Below are 25,116 nucleotides of genomic sequence, written 5' to 3'. Positions count from 1 at the left end.
TTGCTCTCTCTTTCCTCTAGAATCTCACTGACCCCGCTTCTCTGCTTTCTGCTTCCCTGTCTGGAAGATGAGGGGGAAGCAGTTCCAACTCAGAATAGGAAGTGTGCTCTCTCTACCCAAAGGACATGATTCTCAGGGTGGCAACGATATTCATGTTTCATGCCAGTTTAAAAAATAAACGCATCACTGGTTTGAGTGCATGACATCCACATCAATCACTGTTTTCTTTGTGGTTCCTATGGGGAATAGATGATCCCCCCAAATCCTGATATGTAAGATGCTTTCTGGTCGTACGTGAGAGGACTTGAGGCTCAGCATTACATAACCTCGTGACTCACACAGGGAAAAGTGTGTGCTCTTTTTCAAATCCTTTCCATCCTCCAGATGAGGTCATGGAGGAAGTCTCAGTTGGGTGCTTGCGGGCTTCTCGGACTTGTTCTAATTTCTCTCCGACGCTCTGCTTTTAGAAATAGAAATATTTTTACTTTCTTTATGGGCAATGACTATAGGCAAAAGGAGACAGAATAGTATAAACCTGCAAGGACCTTAGTCACCCAGCTTCAATAATCATCAGCTATTGATCAGTGTTGTTTAATCTATGCCCCTGCCCACTTCTTCTTTCCCATGTTATTTTGCGGCAAATTCTAGGTGTCAGTGGGTCTTTTTCGAGTGTTTAATAAATCAGCTTTTCCCATGATTCCTATAGACAGGCCTTCCCCCCCTTTTAACAATTTTATTTATTGATTTTTTTAGAGAGTAAAGAGAGAGAGCGAAATGGGGGTGGGAAGAAGAGTGAGAAGCATCAACTCATAGTAGTTGCTTCTCGTATGTGCCTTGACCGGGCACGCCCAGGGTTTTGAACCGGCAACCTCAGCATTCCAGGTTGATGCTCTACCCACTGAGCCACCACAGGTCAGGCCAGGCCCCTTTTATATGACATTAGCATTTCCTCTTTCTTCTCTAGTCAGCCCCATTTTGTCACCATGTCCCACAACTCATGATTACCAAGAGACGTGATGAAGCGAGAGCCCAAAGACAGAGTTCCCAGTGGTCCTTTCCAGGGTCTACCTGGTTCTCTTACACGCTTTGGATTCTTGGCATGTTGCAATACACATAAGAAGTACCTGCCAGTCGGCATCATGATACTCCCCTGATGGATCTAGTTGGTATTGGCTTCTTGGCACCAAGTGAGCTACTTAAGCTCAAGCACATCCTATCCCAATGGGCAGATCCACACATGCTAATGAGATAACCAAGCTAATTAAATTCTACACAATTAAACAAGTTGAAGGCTCTTACCTCTAATCAATCTCTAAAATACTATTTGCCAAGATGTGTTCCACAGAACACACATTTTTATAGGGATTTTGATAATTGAGAACCCCCAAAGGAAAACAGCGGGTTAAACAGGGTTGTTTGCTAATGCAGGACTTCTCAGAGCCTTTAACACATTCATAGTGCTGTGAGGCTCCCAGAGGGGGCTGGAAAATCCAGAATTACCCCACCTTATTTTACCCCAAGGACTCTGATTTTTAACACCTGAGTTTGGCAACTGGTCTCTGGAAATGCTTCCTTAATAATCTATTCAAGTATCCCGAGGTAGAGAGTGAAAAGTAGTACCAAATGACCCTATAATGAGAGGAGGGGACTCAAGATGTTAGAGGAGGTGCAACCTGTCATTGGCAGGATGAGGAGAAGGAGGCTATGGCTGAGGTTTAATGTGGGTGCCTGGGAAAATGCTGCTCTCCCTAAGCACTGATATATCATTAGTTTTGGGGAGACCGGATGGTAAGTAAAAATCATAGCCTTTCGGGAATGAGACAGAACTAGTTCACAACTATCCCTGACCCTTATTTTAATAGCTGTGTGTCCTAAGGCCATTGTCTCAACCTCTCTGAGCCTCTACTGGAAAACTGACCCTAAGACAAAGATTACTGTGCACATGACTTATTTGGGAGGCGCTAGGAGACTGCATGAGTGATGCAAGGGAAGGGAAAGTGCCAATATGGGGACAGCATTAAGTTGGCCCCTGGAGTGAGCCAGGGACTGATGAGTAGAAGGCTACCTGCTGGGTGGGGGTGAGGTTAATTCCTTGACCCTTCTTGCTCTGCTTGCATGGCAAGAGAGGCTTCTGTAGTTCTGTAGAAAGCATCACAAAGATGCAGATGTTGGCAGCTGGAAATGGCTGGAGGACACTGAAGGGCTAAGGCCCGAATATCAGTTCTGGCCTCATAACCTGATTCGCTCACATGGCATTGCCACCTGAGCTGGGTGAGGGTGGGACCCAGAAGCGCTCAGCATGGTACCTGGTAACAGTGATAACATCTACCAATTGTTGGGTACTGACTGATGTGCCAGGCACATGACCAAGTCCTCACAACAGCTCAGGCAGCTCTGGGCACTCCATTTTACAAACAAGGAACTGGAAGCTAAGAGAGGTTCAGTAACTCATCAGGGGTCACACAGCCGGGCAATAGTGGGGCTGGGTTCGAGCTTGGGCTGGCTGAAGGTGTGACCTTAATCACTGCACTACCCAGCCCCATTGCACATTACACAGATGCTCATCAATTGGCCATCCTCATCCTTCCCCTCTTTCCCCTTTTCTCCCCTCCTCCCTCCTTCTCTCTTCTCAGAACAGTTATCTTGGCACACAGTTATCAATGCCCAAGTTTTTAAATTGAATAGCATCCCAGTCTGGAGCAATAGATGGCTTAGTTCACTAGATTTAGATGGAATCAATTGCCAGAGAAATTGGAGTGCATGCGAGTTCTGCGGAGGTAGGGGATTGCGGCCATAGAATTTAATACCCTTTGCAAATCTCAATAACTTCCTGAAACTCACTAAGGGGCGTGGAGCAGAGGAGCGTGAAGAACGATCAACGTGGTGAGTGGGAACCCTTCAGTGCCCGATGTTTCCTCCTCCTCAGTGCTCTAGATTTTCTTCCTTTTGTTTGCCAGTTTCCTCCTGTCTTCCTCTGAAGCATCCTTCCTTCCCCCAGCTCCTCAGCAGAGACGGTGGGAAGAAATAAAGGCCGTGTAAATGCAGTCCTACTTAATGGGGTATTTGTGTGCTGGGTCACACCAACCAGTCCAACATTAAGAAACTTGTTAAGGAAGAGGGCTGGCAGCGGGGGTGGGTGGGTGGGTAGTTAAATTGAGGCACATGTCAATTTTCTGTGTGTTTAGGATTGCCGGACTATAAATCTACTAATGAGACGTGATAAATGTCTGGTTGCAGCCATGGTCTAGCATTTGCATGGGAGAAAGCAAATTTCGGAAAGGTCACCACTTAATTCTTGCCTCTTGCAGCCAGCCTGCAACGTGGCTCTATTAAATTCAAAGCCATGCAGTAACATCACTGCTTGCTTGCTTTCTCTGTTCTGGTGAGCTTGTCTCAGGATTTTAGCTATTGCTCAGAGCAAGTGACGTAGGTCAGAGAGAGGTGCTAGGTGTGGAGTTTAAACTTTTAACCTCAGAGACATGCTAGAAATTGTGGAGATCTGTGACTGTGTTTTTAGGAGATCTATAGGCAGACTCTTGTATGGCTTTGGAGGTGGTAAAAATCAGCTGTGTTCCTTCATGTAACACAGAGAAATGAGAATCATGACCTGGCGGGGTAGGATGGGGTGTCCAAGCCTTGATTATGTCATTTGGGTGCCTGGATCCTGCTGTTCTTGAAGCTGTGCCTGGTCATTTTATTTACCTGACACAAAAATTCTCATTTTTTTTAAACCTCTAAAATTGGGTTTTGTTCAGATATGACCTAAAGGGCTCTCTGATTGATAAGTCAAACACAAAACTGTGAGGTGCAGAGGTAAAGCTTATGAGGTCTAGAGTTTGAAGTGATAGTTTACTAGATCAAAATTATTATTAACTTTAATGTTACCCTTGAATCTTTTGACCCCCCCCCCCCACAGCAAAGGGTCATATTATCAACATCAGTATGTACGCAGTTCTGCCTCATTTGAAGTTAGTACGCTTGATTTCATTCAACGTCTACTGGTTTCTTTGGTTTTGTCAAAATGATGTTCTTATCTCTGGCTTTTAATAGTTTCCCTGGGTATAGATCATGCAGGCACTTTATAGCTCTACTCAGTTTTATTGCCAGGAAGCCTTGTTGTTCTCTGAAAGGTGTGCTTTAATCACTCAAGCAAAGCTCTTCAACTGGGTTTTAAGATTATCACAACAACAACAAAAAATTCTGCAAGCAATGCCTGAACTAAATCCAAATCTTGCTTTTGGGGAGACAGGTGTAGGATGGGTGTTTCAAAGCATAGAGCTCTCCTCTGCAGATTATTTTTTTCCCACTCCAGCTGGAGCTTTGAGTTGCTTTCCTTGGGGCTAAATCACATCTGGTTTGGGTTTCATAGTATGGCTCTTAAGTGTCTTCCCAGAATTGTTCGAAGATTGCCAATTGCTTCCAGTAGGTCTGATTCATAAGCTCATGACTGTGACAGCTGCTCTCTGAATCAATTTGTAAATATGAATGGGGTTTTGAGTGAAGGCGGGATGGGAGCGGACAGCTTGTGGGTAGTCACAGGAGGCAGTTTGATAGAAGAGTGCTAAAACACAGGGCTTTCACCCCGGGTTCTAATCCCTACTCTACCATTAGTTGGGGAGGGGCAGTACCTGGGCTTCAGTTTTCTCTCTGCAAAATGAGGTTAATATCAATAATAGTACCTGCCTCGTGGGTTACTGTGAGGATTAAATTTGATAATGAATGTATAGCACTTAGCCCAGGGGCAAAGGTAAGGTGCTATGTGTTGTGGGTACAGAATAGATGCTCAATAAAAGGTAGCTGTTTGGATCAACTGGGATGCTTTTATTATGACCAAAAAAAAAAAAAAAATCCTAATTCATCTGGCTTGAATAATAAGGAAGATTTATTATCACAAGTAATTGTGACTCCAGGATTAATTCAGTACCTTGATAACTTCGCTGAGGATCAATGTTCTCCTATTTCTCCTCTGCTTATGTTAATGTCAGCGGTCCCGGTGGTCACACGGTGGTTCTCCCACTTCTACATGTCATTTCAGATGCAGTTTCATGTCCAGTCATGGAAGAATTTTTATTTTCTTTTGTGTGTCTCTTTAAGTGCAAAAATACCTTTCTCTGAGACCCCAGCAGGCTCCTCCTCACTTCTCACTGGCTAGAACTGCAGCACATGCCTAAGTCAAAAGGAATGGACCTGGAATATGGTCACCCTTGCCCAAGAATGTTAAGGTAGATTGCATTTTCCAAGGATCTCAGCAATATCTTTCATCTCACATATTCTTCTTAAATGTGGGTTTGATGCTTTTCCATTGAGTGGCATTGCCCTTGAATCTGGGCAAGCTTCTGACTATGGTGGAGTAAAATGATGTGACTTTTGAGGGTAGCTGATAAAAGCACAGGAGAGAATCCATATTGTTTTCTTGCAATACTTTCTCTCAGAACCCAGCTGCCATGCTGTGGGGGTGGGGTGGGGAGAGGAGCTCAAGCAGCCTGTGGAGAGTCCCACCGTCATGGCTGAGCTCCTAGCCAGCAGACAGTGCCATCTTTCCAGCCATGTGAGTGAACCGTTTTAAAGGTAGCTCCCCTGGCTCCTGGTCAAACTGCCCCATTTTATGGAGTAACAATAATCCTGTGGTTAATTTACATTCACTGGGGAATGTGTTCTGCTTAAGAAAGATTTCTGAAGAATTAATTTTATTTTAAGAATTTGTTGGCCCTGGCCGGTTGGCTCAGTGGTAGAGCATCGGCCTGGCGTGCAGGAGTCCCGGGTTTGATTCCCGGCCAGGGCACACAGGAGAAGCACCCATCTGCTTCTCCACCCCTCCCCTTCTCCTTCCTCTCTGTCTCTCTCTTCCCCTCCCGCAGCCAAGGCTCCATTGGAGCAAAGTTGGCCCGGTGCTGAGGATGGCTCTGTGGCCTCTGCCCCAAGCGCTAGAGTGGCTCTGATTGCGGCAGAGCGACGCCCCAGATGGGCAGAGCCTCGCCCCCTGGTGGGCATGCTGGGTGCGGTTGGGCCCATGCGGGAGTCTGACTGCCTCTCCGTTTCCAACTTCAGAAAAAAAAAAAAGAATTTGTTATTGTGAAGACAATGTGGAATAGAGAAACAATCACAGGCCTTGTGACTGAACAGATGCAGGTCCAAATCCTGGTCTACCAATTCTTAGCTATGAAATCTCGAATACAGTGGTACCTTGAGATACAAGTTTAATTCGTTCTGTAACTGAGCTCGTAAGTTAGTCAAGTCGTATATCAAACAAATTTCTCCCATTTAAAATAACTGAAATAGATTTAATCCATTCCAGCCCTGTGAAACATCCCCAAACCATCCTAAATTATGAAAAAAGACATGTTTTAAATTTAGAAACACACATGTATACTTTACCAATGCATAACAAAATATATGAAATAAAAGAAAAAAGTGTTATTTAGTACTGTATTCTTACCTTGGAGACAGACAAGCGTGGCTAATGGAGGTGAATGGTGGAGGAGGAGGGAGGGAGGAAGGGATGCAGGCACTGTAGACACGTAAACTAAAACTGCACTTTCTTAACACTAAATTAAACTGCATTTTCTTTACTTTAAACAAAACTAAAACTGCACTTTCTTTACTTAAAATGAAACCACAAAAACTTAATTGTAAAAAAAATGCACTTTCCTAACTTTAAACTTAACCTAAGCTTAACACTACGTATTTTTCATTTAATCATCACCTTCTTTTGCCTTTTTGGCTGCACTTTCGGCACCTTCACTTGCAGGACTTTTGAATAAAAATCTATTCAAAGAGGTTTGCTTTTGCCTGCCTTTTAAAATGTTACAGAAATGTGACAAACAAGTTTCATTAAAAAGTGCTGAAGCATGACCAGCTGAAACTTTTTGTGGGTGTTTCTTTTCAATGAAACTTGAAAGCTTCTCCCACATTGCCAGCATGTCTTTAATTTCACTTGTAGAAATCACTTCTTCCGACTCTACCTCCTCCTCACTACTAATCTCTTGCAGAAGCTCCGTATGTTGCGTCATCTATAGCTCCTTCAACTCCTCAGTTGAGAGTTCCTCCTCATGTTCCTCGATGAGCTCATTTATATCACCCTCATCTACCTCCAGACCCATCCACTTTCTGAGAGACACAATCTCCTCCAACGCTTCTACCTCAGTCTTGGTCTCTGGTTCGAATCCTTCGAAGTCCCTGTCTGCAACAACATCAGGCCATAACTTTTTCCATGCTGAGTTCAAGGTTCTTCTTGTAACCTCTTGCCATGCCAAGTCAATAATGCGTAAACATATCATGATGTTGTAGTGATCTTTCCAAAACTCTTGAAGGGTTAGAATTGTATTCTCAGTCACCTCAAAGCAGTGGCGGAACAAGTGCTTTGTGTAAATCTTTTTAAAGTTGGAAATGACCTGCTGATCCATAGGTTGCAAGATTGAAGTCGTGTTGGGTGGGAGGTAGAGGACTTTCACGAATTTGAACTCACCGAGAATGTCATCTTCAAGACCAGGTAGGTGGGCTGGAGCATTATCAAGGATTAGTAATGCTTTCATCGGGAGTTTATTTTCTTGAAGATATTTCTTCACTGCAGGACCAAAGACGAGATTTACCCATTCAATAAAAAACTGCCGTGTAACCCATGCCCTAGCATTGGTGTGCCACATAACCTGCAGTTTTTCTTTAAGAATCTTGTGACTCTTAAAGGCTTGAGGATTTTTGGAATGATACACTAGCAGTGGCTTTACTTTTTTTTTTTTTAATTTTATTTATTTATTCATTTTTAGAGAGGAGAGAGAGAGGGAGAAAGAGAGACAGAGAGGGAGACAGAGAGGGAGAGAGAGGAGAGAGAGACATAGAGAGAGAAGGGGGGAGGAGCTGGAAGCATTAACTCCCATATGTGCCTTGACCAGGCAAGTCCAGGGTTTTGAACCGGTGACCTCAGCATTTCCAGGTCGACGCTTTATCCACTGCGCCACCACAGGTCAGGCAGCAGTGGCTTTACTTTACAGTCACCGCTAGCATTTGCACACAATGCAAGGGTCAGACGGTCCTTCATGGGATTATGAAGAAGCTTCATGGCAGCTTCTTCTCCTCTGCGGTGATGACAGTCCTGTTTTTTCCCAAAACAATCTTGTTTTGTCACAGTTGAACACTTGTTGGGGATGTAGCCTTAATTTGTGATAAATGCAGCAAAACATGCGATGTACTCCTCAGCTGTCTTAACGTCAGCACTCGCAGCTTCACCATGCCTCACCACCAAGTGGATGCAAAATCTCTTCTTGAAATTTTCAAACCAGCTGTGACTTGCCTTAAATGTATCTTCTGCTGCCTCTTTTGAAGTTGATGGTTCTTTCTTCTTCAAGTCGCCATAAATAATACATGCCTTTTCGCATATTAAAGTCTCCATCACTGTATCTCCTGCCAGCTCTTTCTCTTTCACCCACACCAGCAGAAGCTTCTCCATTTTTTCATGGATATTTGTCCTTAATTGGGACAGAATTGTGGTTCCTTTTGCTGTATTTGCACATTTGATGGCATCCTTTTGTTTAAGGATGGTACAAATTGTAGATGTATTGCAGTCGTACAGCCTTGCCAGTTCAATCACTCATAAAACATACTCATGTTTTTCTATTATTTCTTGCTTTACTTCTGTTGACATCATTCTCGTCTTCTTTTCACCACTGTCCTTTACACTCACTTTCTTCAGTTCCATGATAGCACACAAAAAAGTTAGTAAAAAATGCAAAAATGATGCAAGAACGAGTACAGCGCACAAGATTCAACTTGATTCTGTGGGTAACTTGTGAGAAAAAACGAGATGCTGGTGTTGTGCTGCCAATACTGGACCTGTGCACCAATGCGCCAACTAGCGGCAGCTTTCCAAATCATGACTCATATCTCGGAATTTTGCTTGGATCTTGGACAAAAATACGGACTGAGTTGCAGCTTGTATCTTAAAAAATATGTTGGTCTGCTCGTATCTCAAGGTACCACTGTAATATCCTTAAGCAACTTGAGCCTCAGTGTTTTCCACTGTAAAATGGGAATAAAAACATGTACCTGGCTGAGTTGTATGAATGTGAAAGCTGCTAGCACAGGGGTGCACGGTGTCTGGGGCAGACTGAGCAAGAAGGAGATGATAAGATGAGGTTGGCGAGGTCATGGGGGCAGACCATATGGGGCCATGCAGACCATTGTAAAGTCATTGGCTTCCTTTCTCAGTAAAGTAGGGCATTTCTGGAAAGTTTTTTTTTAAAAGACTTTATTTATTAATTCATTTTAGAGAGGAGAGAGAGAGAGAGAGAGAAGGGAGGAGCAGGAAGCATCAACTCCCATATGTGCCTTGACCAGGCAAGCCCAGGGTTTTGAACCAGCGACCTCAACATTTCCAGGTCGACGCTTTATCCACTGTGCCACCACAGGTCAGGCTCTGGAAAGTTTTGACCAAAGGAGTAATGGGATTTGATTTTCCTTCCCTCCCCTTCCCTTCCCTTCCCTTCTCTTCCCTCCCCTTCCCCTCTCCTTCTCTCCCCCCTCTTTTCCCCTCCCCCTTCCCTCCCCTCCCCATCCCTCCCCTCCTCTTCCCTCCCCTTTCTCTCTTCTCACCCTTCCCCTCCCCTCCCTTCCCCTAAACAGGATTTCTGATCTTGCTGTGTTGAGGGTAGACTACAAGGAGGATCAGTGTAAACACAGTGAGACCATTTAGGAGGAAGTTATAATGATCCAGGTGAGAGATGAGAGTGCATTCCAGGCTGTTAGCTGTGGAGGTGATGAGAATCATTCGGATTTTGGATATGTGTTGGAGGCAGAGCCAACAGACTTTGCTGATGGATGGTGTAACTTGTTTGTCAGTAAAATGCTCTAAAGAAACAAATGTTTTGCTGTATCTGTAGGAATGGCTGCTAAGTGTTTGATATATTGAGGCAGATCAATACGTTGATAGATGATGGCATTGTTGGGCTGGTGCCCAGGTGGTCAGATTAATTGGCCTTTACCTCTGGTGCCGCTTGGTCTGTCTTCTTGGGTTTGAAGGAGGAAGAAGAAGATGCTGATAATGATAACAGCTACTTGCTTGAGAACTTACTTTATATCATATCTTACCCTCCATATCTCATATTTTAGATAGATATTCCTTGTTATAGATTTAGGAAAAATGTTGAAATAATCACAAACTTATGGAAATGTTGGGAGTACAGTACCAAAATTTTTTCCTGATGAATCATTTGACAGTAAGTTCTCTCACTTATCTTTTTTTTTTTTTTTGTACTCTTCTGAAGCTGGAAACGGGGAGAGACAGCCAGACAGACTCCCGCATGCGCCCGACCGGGATCCACCCGGCACGCCCACCAGGGGCGACGCTCTGCCCACCAGGGGGCGACGCTCTACCCCTCCGGGGCGTCGCTCTGCCGCGACCAGAGCCACTCCAGCACCCGGGGCAGAGGCCAAGGAGCCATCCCCAGCGCCCGGGCCATCCCCGCTCCATTGGAGCCTCGGCTGTGGGAGGGGAAGAGAGAGACAGAGAGGAAGGAGGGGGTGGGGGTGGAGAAGCAAATGGGCGCTTCTCCTATGTGTCCTGGCCGGGAATCGAACCCGGGTCCCCCGCATGCCAGGCCGACGCTCTACCGCTGAGCCAACCGGCCAGGGCCTCTCACTTATCTTTTTGGTGCTGCAGTTTCCTCTAGTGTAGAAAGGTTAAGAGTGTGAGGTTTCATGTCAGACAGACCTAAGTTCAAATCTTGGATACCACTGACTTGATGGACAAGCTTGGGCAAGACAGAGCAATCCCTAAGGGGTGATGTGTGTAGAGCACCTAGCAGAGAAACTGGTTCATGGTAAGCAGTTGGTAAAGGTGCCTCTAAGATTTTTGTTTAGGTTTCAGAAAATAGTGTGTTTTACTCAAAAGAAGGCAATAATAATTGGAGACACAATTTGGTCTACATCCCTGGTAGTGAAGAGTTGTTTTCCCATTATACAGATGATGAAACTGAGCCAGAAAGAGGAAGAGGCTCTTGACAGGAAGCACATGTTGCATTTAAAGTTTTGTCTCCTCTTCAGTCTTCAGTATGTTCCATAACAGTGGGTGGGCTGCCTTCTGTAAGCAATTAAGGAGGAGACAGTGCTCTGGAAGCACTGTCTTCTTTTTTTTTTTTTTTTTTTTTTTAAATAAATTTTTATTTTAATGGGGTGACATCAATAAATCAGGGTACATACCTTCAAAGAAAACATTTCCAGGTTATCTTGTCATTTAGTTCTGTTGCATACCCATCACCCGAAGCGAGATCATCCTCCGCCACCCTAGCACTGTCTTCTGATTAAAATTAAAACACTTTGTTTTCATAGCAGCTTTGAACAAACCCCCCTCTTCCTCATGCCACCCCCACCAAGCAACCCAGTGCATTCTGGGTCAGCAGTCATCTGCCATTGTACCTGAACATCATGAGGTGTTTACACGTCAAAGCAGAGACCATCCTCTCCTGTTTACACAATGGGGACAAAATTGCTTTCTTCTGATTGAGACATAATTGCATCAGGATCTCAGCAGGAAGGCAAGAGGATGAAATGCTGAAAGTCATTCTGTACTTTTACAAAGTTATTCACTCTGCTTTTATTCAGTGGGGTTTCCATTTTATTCTTTGGGTTCCATTAACTTTTTTGGGGGGTCTGGTCAACCGGATATTGAGCGCTTACTGTGTGTGATTCTGTAAAGGTTTTTATTTATTGTAGAGGAGCGTGCCTCCCATTCAACTCAGGCCAGATTAATCATTTCCTCATTAAATCTAACTCCAAAGGAATGCAATGCTGGACAAAGAAGTTTTAGAATGAGATTCTCTATGTATGTATGCATGTGTATATCCATCTATCCATCCATCCACTCATTCATTTGTAAAGGAGGTATTGTTATTTCCATCTTATGGATAAGAGACCCAAAGCTCAGAGAGCTTATGATGTGTCTGAGGTTATACAGCCAATAAAAAGAAGTGAGCTTTGCTATAAGCCAAGAGGGGGAACTCACTTCTCTGCCATTGTCTACAGAAGGGGTCAGCAAACATTTTCTCAAAGGGCCAGATAGTAATTATTTTAGACTTTACAGTTCATACAGTTGCTGTGACAACTATTAAACTCTGCCATTGTCACTGAAAGCAACCATAGATAATATGCCAGATTGGACCCATGGTCTGTAGTCTGCCAGCTCCTGCCCTGTGGTCCTGCAGGCTGTGAGTCATGGTGGCCTGTTCTTCCCGAACCCCCAGCTACAGTGGTGGGCACATAGCCAGGCTGGGCCAATAAGAGACTTCTCTGGGGTTGAGTTATTGCTATGGAAAAGAGAAGTATGCTTTTCACTGGGTTGATAGAAGAGAAGAATGAGAGTATGGGGCTGGAGGTGGCCATGGGGTAGAGTGAAGCCAGGCAGAGACATGACACTAAGAAACTGGTGGGAGGAGAGAGAGAGATTGCTTGATTGATTATTGGTTAAGCTTCTGGATTCAACCACACTTGAGCTGAGTTGAACATATACTCCTAGATTCTCCAAAAATGTGAGCCCATAAATCCCTATTTATTTGCTTAAATAGGTTTGAATTGGGTCACTCAAATAGGTGGAAGTGGGTATGGATTTGAGAATATGTTTCCTGAATGTGATAGTTGGGAAAACCCTCCGTTGTATACTTTACTAGAGGTCTAGGGGAGTTCTACAGTGAGTTAATGTTGCTGGATTGCCTCACTGAGGGTTTGGGTTGAAGTGAATCGTTCTTGTTTTTATCACAAGGAATAATATCTGATTGCTAAGCTTGGGTCACATGTCCATTCTTAAAAACTCATTTTTTTCCAAATGAAACCTACAGCAGAGAAGGGCCACTTTCAGTTTTGGGTTGATGCCAGCAGGACAGGTTGCCCACTAGTCTCTGTAGGAGAGATGAGTTTTGTGATCTGTCCTACACCCCCTCTGCATATATGATTTCAGCACCGCGGCGATGGACAGCTCCACACTCCCGTAAGCACTACCCTACCTCAGCACTGCCCTATCTCCCCTCTGCTTTTCTGCCTCAGAGCTCAAAAGGCACTTAACCCTCACCCTGGCTGGAAGTGCTAGGGAGTTAACACTCCCAGGAGTAACTTTCAATTGGTGGTGGACAAGAGCCGGTGGATAAGTACCCCAGAATGTCTTTCAAGGGGGCATTGCGAGGCAGTCTCTGTAGTTCCTTGAACCTCATGTGTCAAAAGGGCTGTATTTTCCCACTGACTCACAGGATTCAATACCTCACGTTTGGATCCTGGTTTTTCTATTTACTAGAAGTGGGCAAATCACTTAACTTCTTTGTGCCTTAGCTTCCTCATCTGTCAAATGGGAACAATACTTGCTCCTATCTCAGAGTTTAAATCCTGTGAAGATTAAATGAGTAAATATAGATAAAGAGCTTGAAACAATGGCTGCCTGGCCTAAGGCTAGATATTTTATAACTATTAGTTATTATTCTTATTTGTTTGAATTAGAATGTTTGCTTGATTTTGGACATTGGTAGTCTTCGGATTTCTCTTACTGAGTTTATGGTCTAGAAACAAAAACTTCATTGCATAAGGAAATTACAGGTATTTATTGGAACCCAGTCGTGAATTCATTTGAAAAAGAAGCATCATCTTGTAATGCAAATGATCACCTTTAATTGTTCTTATAAACTCTGATTTTAAAAACATTAGTTTCCTTGAAAGCTACTTGGCAACAGCAAAGCCTTCCTGTGCCACATGTGGCCTTTCTCGAGGCGGGGGCACAGTCACTGCAAAGGCACAAAGTCACTTCCCAGTCAGAGGAATCTAAGTGAATTCAGAACCAAAAGCATCAGGTGGAAGACTCAGACCAGTGCCCTTGCTGATTACTGGGAGCACGCATTAGCATGTCAGACGGCTCGAGTCTCTTGCCTTAACCTGAGCTGGGAGTCAGGTTTTGCAGATTCAGCCCTGGCTGCAGCCACAATGTAGGTCACTGATGGGAAATTATCTTGCTGCTGTTTCAGATAGAAATGGAACTTAATAGCTTATGTTTCCTTTCTCTGCTGTGTGGTGCCAGGGGCATTTTAATGGTTCAGGGAACGTGGGGGAGGGTATGTCTGAAAGCCTTGCCTTTTAGCGTTTTTGTTTCATCCACTAGATTGGTATTGGTGGTCATCTTCTGAATTTTCTTTCTTGGCCAGTCTTTATAGCTCTTATTGCCATCAATTCTCCCTGCCTTTGGAACCAGCCTGTGCCTCTCAGCTCTGACACCTCGGGTGTGAGCCTCACCTGAAACCTCTTAGGTTTACATTGCTATAGTCCCACTAGGCAGTTAAGGGTGTGAAAATCAAACTGCTGCACCCCCATGGTGGGCTTTGGAAGGTGAATGGGGAAGGGGCAGGGGTGGTGGTGGTCTCTGTTCCTAAATGTTTTTTAGTGCTGATTCCCACCTCCCAGGACATCTACTTCGCCCAAAGCGAAGGTCCTGACAGACTGTATAAACTGTGTTTCTGGAGCTCACATCTTACTGTCATTGACATGTGTTCAGATGGGCTTTATCTTCATTTATGATTCATCTCTAGTCAGCAGGGACTGAGCCTTAATCAATTCTCCACACCTTAACTGGCATCATCATTTAGAAGTGCTGCTCTGATTCTGTCTGCCTAAAATAAAATCTTCCAGTGCCTTCCAAGGCTCTGAGATAAAGCCCCTAATACTCTCCCTGGACCTCTGCAGTCTCATCCCAGGCCACTCTCTCGTTCTCTGCCCCAGCCACACAAGCTTTTTCCAAGTTCCTTGAAAGTAGATTGCCACATTCCCTCTGTCACAGGGCCTTTGCACCTGCTGTTTCTGCTATGCTTTATTATTTGTCCTTTCTAGGTGATCTCAGGCAGTCTAAGTTTTAAATACTGTTGATGTGCTGTCAATGTCCAGGTGTGACTCTCTAGCTCCAGCCTCTGCCCTGCAAGACAGAGATGTATATATACCTAGGAGTTGTGTGTAAATCTACATCTTTGCTTGGATGTCTATTAGGAAGCTCAAATAGTATGTCAAAAATAGCTTTTGATTCCCTGTTCTACCCAGAGGCCTCCCTTCTTCAAGTCTTCACCTCTTCACCCAGGCAGCAAATTCAGGCATCATTTGTGATTCCCTGTCAGTCAGGGTCCCAGCAAGAAAAATGGCACATTCAAATCGGGATAATTGAAGGAGTTATTTATAAAGGGACCAGTTAGAAAGATGTGAATGAAGGGAGCTCCAGGCATAGTGCATGACCCTAAAGCTAAAAGCAGAAGAGATGTTACCATTCTTGGGCTGAGATGAACAAGAATAGAGAGAGGATGCCAGAACCCAGAAGGAGAGAGCTGTGTGGGGGTAGGACACCTTGGAGGACCACAGAGATCAGGGGATACAGCCATTTTGAGGCAACTTTGCAAGGAAGAGATGGGGATAAATGCTATCTTCTGTCTCATCTCTTGCTCCTAATTGGAACAGTGCTTGGCCTGAGTAGGAACTAAAAATAATGTTGAATGAATGGCCCGGGCAACAGCTCTTCCCACTCACAACCCACAGGAAATAGGTCCCTGCTATCCCACCGCCCAGAATCAGGAGGCTGCGCGCCCACGAGGTTTGCTCCCGATTTGGACTTTTACAGTCAGAGATGGCAGCAAAGGCAGCATCGTCGGAAACTACCCAGCCTTAGTGTTATCGTCCGGCGTATTCAAGATACTGGCAACATTATCATCAAGCAATGGCTTGGATGCGAAGCCACCAGAACGCCTATGGGCAGGCCGTGCAGTCTTATTTCGGTTCTCCTTGGTACTTCACTCCTGAAGGCCCTCCCCGGAGCTCTTATGCTCAGGGGGGCAGATTTCCTCAGTCCTTCCGTGACCGTCACTCGGCGTCCTGGGGCTCCCTCCCGCTCTCGTTGTTTCAGTTCTCCAAGGTCTGGGCGGCGTCCTCCTGCCCGCAGAAGAAAGGCCCAAGCGTTGGCCGCAGAGAAGGAGGTGGCGAGCGACTCGGATGAGGGGGTCGAGTGCGCCGTGAGCACCACGGAGATCACTGAGGAGCTCCGCCAGTACTTGGCGGAGACCGAGAGGCACAAGAAGGAGTGGCCGCGGCAGCAGCTGCTGGACAGGAAGTACCTGGAAGACTATGTGAACGCCGACCACGACCTCTATTACAAGACGTGCCGCTCTGTGGAACCCCCAACTGAGAGGCCCGGGGAGCGGCGCCAGGCTGAGGTGAAGCGCTTGTACAGGGACAGCGCTGCCAAGATCCAAGCCATGGAGGCCTCCGTGCAGCTGAGTTGCAACAAACACGTTGACCAAAAGCGGCCCAAATACTGGCCAGTCATTCCACTGAAGTTCTGAGCCCTGGGCCCCCAGCAATCACCCGCTTCCTCTGGGATTTGCTCCTTCATCTGCTTCCGTGTGTTTTCTTGGTGAAAGGGGACTTTATGCCGAGGAATCAGTGTGTTCATCAAAGTGCTGGTGGGCCCATCACAGGGGTGATGGAATATGTCACCCATGTTTAAGCAGCAGGGCATGTACTGTTGCCAACATGAGAAGTTTTCTCTTGAAATAGAATGATCATTTCATATAAAAAAAATGTTGAATGAATGATGGCAAGTCCTTCCCTCTTCCCTTTACTTAGGTAAGCTCTAAGCTCAAATGTTCCTTCCTCCAGGCAGCCTTCCCTGACTAACCCAGATTAGATCATCACCCCATTATACACTTTCCTAGCTTCTTTCAAAGCCCCATCACATGTTGTAATTATGTATTTATGTGATTATTTAGTTAGCATCTCAGCTCATGGACCAAGCTGTGGTGGCAATGACTGTATTCACCTTATCCTCTTTCATCCCTTGCACCCAGCACAATGCCTGACACCTAGGAGGCTCATGAAAAATGCTTGTGGGATGAATAAATAATAAGCAAATTTTCTCTAAGACAAGTCCTGTCTAACAGGTAGATAATTATCTGTAAAGATCTCTTAGGGTGCTTTGGAAAAGCACCAATGAAGAATTTGGAAAAGTCAGCCAGCCCCAAATTTCACTGCTCTGTTAAGTGCTGCCCTGATTTCACCCCTTCAGCCCTCCTTCTAGCATTTATTCTCTGGGGTTCAGAACAGAATACCAACATAGATTTATATGCCAACATCTGTCTCCACAGTAGCTCCACGAGCCATGAAAAATAAATAAGACTCTTTCTTCTCTCTCTTTCAAATTCCCCACTCCATCTAAATCCACCAAAGGCAGCAATGCATCATTGATAAGCAGAGTTGCTAAGGATGGCTATGCAGGTTGCTGACTGCTCAAGGGGGAGAGGTAAGTGAGGAGGTTGAAGTCCAGCTCATCCTCTGCTTACCATGGGGATGGAGTTTGCAAAGGGGCTCCTTCTCTCAATCTGTACAAGAGCCTATATGGACTGGCAGGGGCCCTGAAGATAATAATAAAGAACAAAGCTGGCTTATGGTCAAAGAAATATTGGCTAGAAGCCTGATAAATGCTTTGCCACCAACTCACCATGGCCACTGATACCACTGATGCTCAAAAGTTTCCCTGAGATTAATTCTTAAGTTGTAAAGATGATACCCATTAAAAAAATCCAAATCACAATGAAATAGAGTAAAATGTGAAAGGCCCTCATTCCCCCAACCCCCTTAAACTCTACAAAGCTGATCACTATGAAGAGTTTCTTTGGTGTACTTCTGGATTTTTAAAATGTTTCTATAAACATATATTTTTCTAGAGTGTATACACACATGTCCAATATCATAATGCATATACATGAGATCATACTAAGCATATTATCCTGCTACTTGTTTCCTTCGCTAATGTGCCTAGTACAGTTTTCTATGTCAGCACCTACGGGTCTCCCTCACTCTTTTATATGGTTGTATAGTATTCTATTATGTGGCTCTACCATAATTTATTTGATCAGTCTCTAGTTGGTGGATATTTGTATTGTTTTCAATATTTTTAAAAATTGTGAACAGTGTTTCAGTATTCATGTTTGATATGTATCTTTTAGTACCTGCACAACTGTGTTTGTTGGGTCTGGTTCCAGGAAAGGGTATACTGGACTAAAGGATGTGTACATTTAAAATATTGATAGCTGTTGCCAAGGGCCTTCTCAAGAGATGACGTCTGTTTACTAGCTCACCTGTAGGCCACCAAAAGATTCTAGCTCTTTGCTTCTGAGCTCTTGAATAGCGCAGAGAATTAGAAACTTGGTAGCTTCAGACAACAACCACTGATTTAGCTCATGATTTCGTGGGTTGGCCATTAAGGCTGGACTAGATAGACAGTTCTTCTGGTCTGGTCTAGGCTCTGCTGATCTTGGCTGTGTTTTCATCTGTCTGTGGTCAGCTAGGGGGTAGGTGATTTAGAATGGTCTCAGCTGGGATGAATCATATCTGCTTTACCTAGTCTCCAACCTTCTACTCCAACCTTATTATCAGGGCGACAGGTCCCAACCTAAGAGAGGACAGAAGCACACAAAATCTTTTAAGGCATAGGCTTGGAATTGGCCCACCATTACATCTCCTGTATTCTGTTGGCCAAGACAAGTCATGAGGCCAGTCTAGATGTAACGAGTGGGGCAGCAGACCCCACCTCTTGATGGAAGGAGCTGCAAAGTCACACTGCAAAAGCATGAACACTGGGAAGGCATAAACTGAGACCATGCTTGCAATTAATCATCCACACAGAAGATGTCCAAGTTTGGTTGTTAAAAACATATATTGGGGCGAGATCAATAGCAATACTATAATAGTAGGGGATTTCAATACCCCACTAATATCACTAGATAGATCCTCAAGAAAGAAAATTAACAAAGAAAGAGCAGACTTAAAGGACACACTAGATCATCTGGATTTAATAGGTATCTTTAGAATCTTTCATCCTAAAGCAGCAGAATATACATTCTTTTCAAGTGCGCATGGTACATTCTCTAGGATAGACCACATGTTAGGGCACAAAAGGGGTCTCAACAAATTTAAGAAGATTGAAATCATATCAAGCATCTTCTCTGATCACAATGACATGAAGCTAGAATTCAACCACAACAGAAATACTGAAAACTACTCAAACACTTGGAAACTAAATAGCATGTTATTAAATAATGAATGGGTTAACAATGAGATCAAAGAAGAAATAAAAAAATTCCTAGAAATGAATGATAATGAGCATACAACAACCCAAAATTTATGGGACACAGCGAAAGCAGTACTGAGAGGGAAGTTCATAGCATTACAGGCACACCTTAAGAAGCTAGAAAAAGCTCAAATAAACAACTTAACCCTGCATCTAAAAGAACTAGAAAAAAAACAGCAAGTAAAGCCCAGAGGTAGTAGAAGGAAGGAAATAATAAAGATCAGAGCAGAAATAAATGACATAGAGACTAAAAAAAATACAGAAGATCAATGAAACCAAGAGCTGATTCTTTGAAAAGGTAAAAAAGATCAGTGAACCTTTAACCAGATTCACCAAGAAAAAAAGAGAGAGGACTCAAATAAATAAAATTAGAAATAAGAGTGGAGAAATAACAACTGACACAACAGAAATACAAAGTATTGTAAGAAAATACTATGAAGAACTGTACGCCAAAAAACTAGACAACCTAGATGAAATGGACAAATTCCTTGAAACATACAATCTTCCAAAAATCAATCTGGAAGAATCAGAAAACCTAACGGACCGATTACAACAAATGAGATTAAAACAGTTATCAAAAAACTCCCAACAAACAAAAGCCCTGGGCCAGATGGCTTCACAGGTGAATTCTACTAAATTTTCAAAAAAGAACTAACTCCTATCCTTCTCAAGCTATTTCAAAAAATTCAACAGGAAGGAAGACTTCTAAGCTCCTTTTATGAGGCGAGCATAATTCTGATTCCAAAATCAGGCAAAGACAACACAAAGAAAGAAAATTATAAGCCAATATACCTGATGAATTTAGATGCTAAAATCCTCAACAAAATATAAATATTAGCAAACCAGATCCAGCAGTATATAAAAAAATCATACATCATGATCAAGTGGGATTTATTCTGGGGAGGCAAGGCTGGTATAATATTCGTAAATCAATCAATGTCATTCATCACATAAACAAAAGGAAGGAGAAAAACCGTATGATAATTTCAATACATGCAGAAAAAGCATTTGATAAAATTCAGCACCCATTCATGATCAAAACTCTCAGCAAAGTGGGAATACAGGAAACATACCTCAACATGATAAAGGCCATCTATGACAAACCCACAGCCAACATCATACTCAATGGGCAAAAATTAAAAGCAATCCCCTTAAGATCAGGAACAAGGCAGGGGTGCCCCCTTTCACCACTTATTCAACATAGTTCTGGAAGTCCTAGCCACAGCAATCAGACAAGAAGAAGAAATAAATGGCATCCAAATTGGAAAAGAAGAAGTGAAACTATCATTATTTGCAGATGATATGATATTGTATATAGAAAACCCTAAAGTCTCAGTCAATAAACTATTGGACCTGATAAATGAATTCAGCAAGATGGCAGGATATAAAATTAATACTCAGAAATCAGAGGCATTTTTATACACCAACAATGAACTGTCAGAAAGAGAAATTAAGGAAACAATCCCCTTCCCTATTGCAACAACAAAAAAATAAAGTACCTAGGAGTAAATTTAACCAAGGAGATTAAAGACTTGTATTCGGAAAATTATAAAACATTGATAAAAGAAATCAAGGAAGATACAAACGAGTGGAAGCAATACCCTGTTCATGGATAAGAAGAATAAACATCATTAAAATGTCTATATCAGTCAGTGGTCCCCAACCTTTTTTGGGCCATGGACCGGTTTAATGTCAGAAAATATTTTCATGGACCAGCCTTTAGGGTGGGATGGATAAATGTATCACGTGACCGAGACAAGTGTCAAGAGTGAGTCTTAGACGGATGTAACAGAGGGAATCTGGTAATTTTTTAAAAATAAAACATTGTTCAGACTTAAATATAAATAAAATGGAAATAATGTAAGTTATTTATTCTTTCTCTGCAGACCGGTACTAAATGGCCCACGAACTGGTACCGGTCCATGGCCCGGGGGTTGAGGACCACTGGTCTATATTACCCAAAGCAATTTATAAATTCAATGCAATACCAATTAAAATGCCAATGACTTACTTCAAAGATATAGAACACATATTCCAAAAATTTATATGGAACCAAAAAAGAACACGAATAGCCTCAGTAATCTTGAAAAAGAAGAATAAGGTGGGAGGTATCACACTTCCCGTACAGGCCATTGTACTCAGAACAGCCTGGTACTAGCATAAGAACAGGCATATAGACCCAGAAATAAACCCACACCTTTATGGACAATTGATATTTGACAAGGGTGGAAATAGCATACAATGTAGTAAAGACAGCCTCTTTAACAAATGGTGTTAGGAAAATTGGACAGCTACCTGCAAAAAAATGAAACTGGACCACCAACTTACACCATTCACAAAAATAAACTCAGAATGGATAAAAGACATAAATGTAAGTCGTGAAACCATAAGCATCTTAGAAAAAAACATAGGCAGTAAGTTCTCCAACATCTCTCACAGCAATATATTTGCCAATTTATTTCCATGGGCAAGTGAAATAAAAGACAGGATAAACAAATGGGACTATATCAAACTAAAAAGCTTTTGCACAGCTAAAGACAATATGAACAGAATAAAAAGACAAACTACACAATGGGAGAACATATTCGACAATACGTCTGATAAGGGGTTAATAACGAAAATTTATAAAGAACTTGTAAAACTCAACAACCAGGAAGATAAACAATACAATTAAAAAATGAGCAAAAGGAATGAATAGACACTTTTCCAAAGAGGACATACAGATGGCCAATAGACAGATGAGAAAAGGTTCAACATCACTAATCATTTGAGAAATGCAAATTAAAATCACTCTGAGATACCACCTCACACCAGTCAGAATGGTGCACATTAACAAAACAACACATAATAAGTGCTGAAGAGGAGGAAAGGGAACCCTCCTGCACTGCTGGTGGGAATGCAGACTGGTACAGCCCCTATGGAAAACAGTATGGAGATTCTTCAAAAAATTAAAAATGGAACTGCCTTTTGACCCAGCTATCCCATTTTTAGGAATATATCCCAAGAACAGCATATCACTGATTTAAAAGAAGAAATACACCCCCACGTTTATGGCAGCATTCCTCACAATAGTGAAGATCTGGAAACAGCCCAAGTGTCTGTCAGTGGACGAGTAGATTAAAAAGCAGTGGTACATATATTCAATGGAATACTATGAGGCCATGAAAAAGAAGGAAATCTTACCTTTTTGCAACAACATGGATAGACCTGGAAACTATTATGTTAAGTGAAATAAGCCAGGCAGAGAAAGAAAAATATCATATGACCTCACTCATTTGAGGAATCCAATGAACGATGTAAACTGAGGAATGGAATTGAGACAGAGGAGGGATCAAAGGGACCAGAGGACAAGAGGACAGAGGGAAAGGGGATGATAGGATGGGATAAACCTGAAGGGAAGGGGGGAGGGTGATATGGGGAGGAGGGCAAAGGAGATGTTGAGAAGAATACGGGGGAGGGAAAGATGCATTCGGGGCAACACTAGAATCTATGTAAACACAATAAATTAATAAAAAAAAAGATCTTGGTATTAAGGCCCTGTTCTGATTTCTGAGCCACCAACTGTGAGTCAGTTATTTTCATGAATAGTAAATTAAAAAGGTAGTGGGTGGTTGTGTCTGACTTTGGAAAGTAGACACACAAGCAATTGGCAGGAACGAATTCCTACTCTTTTTATGTTGGTTCAGATGTAGATTTGGCTGCTGTAATAAGGAGACCTAAAACGAGATAAATGTTTATTTCTTTCTCTATAAAAGTTCAGGGATGCAGTCCAGACTTGGTGTGGTTGTCCCTATTTATTAGGGTGCCACATGGGTGCACACTCTACACTGCCTCCCAGAGTTCCCACACGTGCCTTTGCATCAGACCAACCAGGGATGTGATGGATGGAGTCAACACCCACTCCCCCTCGCCCAGATCAGCCCTCAACAGTTACAGGGAGTTCATGAGGAAATACCCAGCTTACTTACCATGTGGCTAGGATTTCTTTAAGGTGTGTTCTATCCCATGTCCCAGAGCTTCCCAGCAGGAGCTGCCCAAGGTGCCCACAGCTTGTTCTATACTGTTATGTGGCTTCCTACCCTCTGTCTCACTCTCTCGCCTATAGTGTCCCCTCCCAATAAACCGCCGCCATAATGTCTGCCTTAGTGTCAGCTTCTGTAGGGACCAATGAAAGACAATTTATCTGAACAATTATTATTGCCACTTCCCTCTTCTCTCCTTTTTTTCTTTTTTAAATATTGATTGATTTTAGAGAGAGAGAAAAGGAGAAAGAAAGAGAGAGAGAGACAGAAACATTGATCTCTTTCCTGTATGTGCCCTGACCGGGGATCGAACTGGCAACCTCTGCTTATCCAGCCAATGCTCTAACCCAGGGGTAGTCAACCTCTTTATACCTACTGCCCACTTTTGTATCTCTGTTAGTAGTAAAATTTTCTAACTGCCCACCAGTTCCACAGTAATGGTGATTTATAAAGTAGGGAAGTAACTTTACTTTATACAACTTATAAAGCAGAGTTATAGCAAGTTAAAGCATATAATATAATTACTTACCAAGTACTTTATGTTGGATTTTCACTAAGTTTGGCAGAATAAATCTTTATAAAACAACTTACTAGGCCCTGGCCGGTTGGCTCAGTGGTAGAGCATCGGCCTGGCGTGCAGAAGTCCCGGGTTTGATTCCCGGCCAGGGCACACAGGAGAAGCGCCCATCTGCTTCTCCACCCCTCCCCCTCTCCTTCCTCTCTGTCTCTCTCTTCCCCTCCTGCAGCCGAGGCTCCATTGGAGCAAAGATGGCCCGGGCGCTGGGGATGGCTCCTTGGCCTCTGCCCCAGGCGCTGGAGTGGCTCTGGTTGCGGCAGAGTGACGCCCCGGAGGGGCAGAGCATCGCCCCCTGGTGGGCAGAGCGTCGCCCCCTGGTGGGCGTGCCGGGTGGATCCCGGTCGGGCGCATGCGGGAGTCTGTCTGACTGTCTCTCCCCGTTTCTAGCTTCAGAAAAATACAAAAAAAAAAACAAAACAACTTACTATAGTTAAGTTTATCTTTATTTATACTTTGGTTGCTCCGCTACCGCCCACCATGAAAGCTGGAATGCGTACAGGTCAACTACCACTGCTCTAACCAATGGAACTATCCAGCCAGGGCTTCATTCTTTCCTTTGATCTTCCTAGTAACCTAGGCCATCGCTTATTATTGTTGTTAGAAGTATCATCACTTTTATATAGCAATTGAGAAAAACCAAAACTCAGGCACTCAGAGGGGCAGGCGCTTGCTAATGACCAAATAGTGAGAAAGGAGCCACTGGGATTTGAGATAAGGACTTTTAGTACCAAGTGTCATCCCCTCCTCATGCCACGACTCACTTGTTTCGCATTTAGTGAATTTTGTTTATATGGGCATCCCATGGCTCTCTAGTAAGTGTCTGACAAAGCTGGAAATCTCATCCGTTAGATTTGCAGCAACTCTGAGTGGTGGCAGTTCGGGCTCTGCCACCCTACGGCTTGCTTTTTACCTAACGGGACCCTTGACACAGCTGAGCAAAGGACCATTTTGAGTCTCCTGCGTTATACCAACCCTCCCAGGCTGCCTCCCTGTGAGCATCTGGAGGTGGAGGATATACTCCCATTTGTTATCTCTGACCCCGTCCAGGAATCCATCAAGACACCACGATAAGAGTTTTCATCCCACACTCCTGAGGCTTGGTTGTTCAAGTTGTTATTCGGAGGCTCTGCAAACGAGGTACAGAGTAGCAGAATAGTCCTTTATCTGATGGGCAACAGAAAGTTAGAAGCAAGAGTTTATTTGGAAAAAAATAAAGAAGACCCAATCGCTATTCTTGCACAGTGGCTTTACTTCCTTGGTTTGTTTTAAAATTTTATTACTTATTGATTGATTTTAGAGAGAAAGGAAGGGAGAGAGAGAGAGGAAAAAACAACAACAACATTGATTTGTTGTTCCACTTATTTATGCATTCACTGGTTCATTCTTATATGTGCCCT

The 25,116-nt window shown here is 43.4% G+C and overlaps 1 pseudogene; it reads left to right on the top strand.

The window, feature by feature from the left end:
* Window positions 1-15,537: 15,537 nt before the first annotated feature.
* LOC136393367 (gem-associated protein 8 pseudogene) lies at window positions 15,538-16,376 on the top strand (annotated as a pseudogene).
* The last annotated feature ends 8,740 nt before the right edge of the window (window positions 16,377-25,116 follow it).

Source organism: Saccopteryx leptura, chromosome 2 (genome assembly GCF_036850995.1).
Source record: "Saccopteryx leptura isolate mSacLep1 chromosome 2, mSacLep1_pri_phased_curated, whole genome shotgun sequence".
NCBI lineage: Eukaryota > Metazoa > Chordata > Mammalia > Chiroptera > Emballonuridae > Saccopteryx > Saccopteryx leptura.
Note: the sequence above shows the minus strand (reverse complement) of the source record. Positions and strands in the feature narration are given on the sequence as shown.